We start from the raw sequence: 2,627 nt of genomic DNA, 5'->3' as shown, positions 1-2,627 counted from the left end.
GAAGAACGTGGGGAAACTTTCACCCACGAGACGCACTTAACACAACACCTGAAAACACACACAAAGAAAAGGCATTTTTCAAGTTCTGAATGTTTTAATCATAAGGACAGCTTAAGAAGACATCTGAAAACACACACACAAAAGAGTCCTTTTCCATGTACTGAGTGTGACAGATGTTTCGGTCATAAGGATAACCTAACAAAACACTTGAAAAAACACAGAGGGAAGAGCAGTACCCCAGAAGAGAGGCCTTCTACATCTGTACAATGCACTGACCGTGAAAGAAAGTTTAGTTTTAAGGACTCCCTAATAATACAGCAGAAACTCCACGGGTGTGAGAAACCATTTCAATGTGCTGAATGTGGTAAATTTTTAAGTTCAATGATTGTACTAAAAGGCCACCAGGTAATTCACCAAAAAGAAAAACACTTCCCGTGTAGTGAATGCAAGAAAAGCTTCACGCGCAAGAGTCATCTAACGTCACACCAAAGAATGCACAAAGGTGAGAGAAACTTTTCGTGCTCTGAATGTAGAAAAGCTTTCACACGCAAGGACTGCCTGATCACACATCAGAATATTCACAAAAAGAAAAACCCTTTTCGTGTACTGAGTGCGATAAAGGCTTCACACGCAGGAGTTATCTCACCTTACACCAAAGAACTCACACCAGAGAAAGAATCTTTTCATGCTCTGAGTGTGGAAGGGATTACACAAGAAAGGACTCCCTAAGAATACATCAGAGAAGTCACAAAAAGGAAAGACCGTTTCCCTGCAGCGAATGCAAGAAAAGCTTCACGCGCAAGAGTAATCTAACGTTACACCAAAGAACTCACACCGGAGAAAAAATCTTTTCATGCTCTGAGTGTGGAAGGGTTTACGCAAGAAAGAACTCCTTAAGAATACATCAGAAAAGTCACAAAAATGAAAGACCATTTCCCTGCAGCGAATGCAAGAAAAGCTTTACATGGCGAGGAAGCCTAATAAGACACCGGAGAATTCACACTGGGGAGAAACCATTTCTATGTACTGAATGTGGGGAAAGGTTTAGTCGCAAATATCTCTTAGTATTCCACCAAACAAATCACAAAGAGCCATTGGAGTCAAAGGAGAAGAGATTTCAATGTACTGAGTGTGAAAAAACGTTTTTTACAATATCACAGCTAAAATCCCACCAGAGGTACCACACGGGAGAAAAACCATTCCAATGTACTGAGTGTGATAAAAGATTTTCCCAACAGTCAGGACTAAATTACCATCTCAGAACCCACACAGGAGAGAAGCCATTCAAATGTACTGAGTGTGGGAGAGCATTTATCCAAAAGGGAAGTTTAAAAAAGCATCAATTGTTTCACACTGAATAATCACAGGTTGCCTAGACCTGTTAGATGGAGTGAACACCCCACCTATACCCCTATGGACAGAGTCCACTGCTCCTCGCTGTAGACCTTTGCAGCAGAGGAGCAGAAGGAGGAAGGGCCCATAGTCCTCCTAGCCCCTCAAAAGGACTGTCTCTTTTGAGTCCTAGGCGTTGCACCTCGTTGAGTAGAACTGGCTCTCCATGCATCTAGCTGCTGAGCATGACTTGTCTTCAGGGAGGCTCTGAAGCCTGGACTCTCCCAGGTTCTTGACTGGCTTTTCACACTCCTTCTCAAACAACCAATCCTGAAAGGGGATCTTGCAGAGCTGAGGCCTGCAGGTTGCATCTCCTGACCAGTTCTATGGCCCAAGGCATTTAGCACGTTCATTAGGAAGGTCGCTCCTGACTCCAGATCGCTCTTTGCTACATAACCACCACAGATTGCCAGCTGATCACCTTGCACTGCCTTATCAATGGAATCCTTCAGAGCCAAACTGCTCCCGTTGGGTGGGAGGGGGAATGGGAGGTGAGGGGGGCTTGGGGGGGATGGGACCGAATAGCGTTACTATTGTCTAGCCTATGTTCTGATTGTTTTGCTTTGATTGTATATTATTTTCAAAAACATTTTCAATAAAAACAAGAAAAAAAGGTTGATGTCTTCTCCATCACCATCATCACCAAAGTATCTACTTTAGGGAACTACTACTACTACTATTTAGCATTTCTATAGCACTACAAGGCATACGCAGTGCTGCACAAACATAGAAGAAAGACAGTCCTTGCTCAAAGAGCTTACAATCTAATAGACAACTGGAGACATTTGTCCAGATCTTTATAAGGAAGGGGGTATAAACTGTCTCTGCAATACTCTGATAAAAAGCCCTTCCTCCAATCCTTTCTGGCAGAGGGTTCAAGGAGGGAGGGAAGTGGAGTGGGGGAGGGGGCAAAGAAAATCCAAAAGGACTCACTAAGCTGGTGGAGGCTCTGTGGGACCCCTGTCAACCTAGGCAAATCTTCACCCTTCCACCCCCCCCCCCAAATGCCACACCTCCCAGAACAATCCTGGGGGGGGGGGGAGGGCACGCATTCCTCTCATCTCCTTTTAGGTCCAGATGGTGGTTTGGGGGGGGGGGGGCAAGGCATGATCTGCCCAATATTGAGGGGGGAGGGGAATGGTTTTGGTTTTAGCTTCGTTTCGGGACGAAACTGAGTGGCGAAGTTTGGCTGCAGATTCAGTTTCCGCCAACACCAAAACCCCTGGTTTTCCATC

The 2,627-nt window shown here is 45.0% G+C and overlaps 1 long non-coding RNA gene across 1 annotated transcript; it reads left to right on the top strand.

Moving 5' to 3' along the window:
• Window positions 1-606: 606 nt before the first annotated feature.
• LOC115462378 lies at window positions 607-2,060 on the top strand. Its single transcript, XR_003940836.1, has 2 exons — window positions 607-1,864; window positions 2,007-2,060. It is a non-coding gene; the product is annotated as an uncharacterized LOC115462378 (long non-coding RNA).
• The last annotated feature ends 567 nt before the right edge of the window (window positions 2,061-2,627 follow it).

Source organism: Microcaecilia unicolor, chromosome 1, assembly GCF_901765095.1.
Source record: "Microcaecilia unicolor chromosome 1, aMicUni1.1, whole genome shotgun sequence".
Taxonomy (NCBI): domain Eukaryota; kingdom Metazoa; phylum Chordata; class Amphibia; order Gymnophiona; family Siphonopidae; genus Microcaecilia; species Microcaecilia unicolor.
Note: the sequence above shows the minus strand (reverse complement) of the source record. Positions and strands in the feature narration are given on the sequence as shown.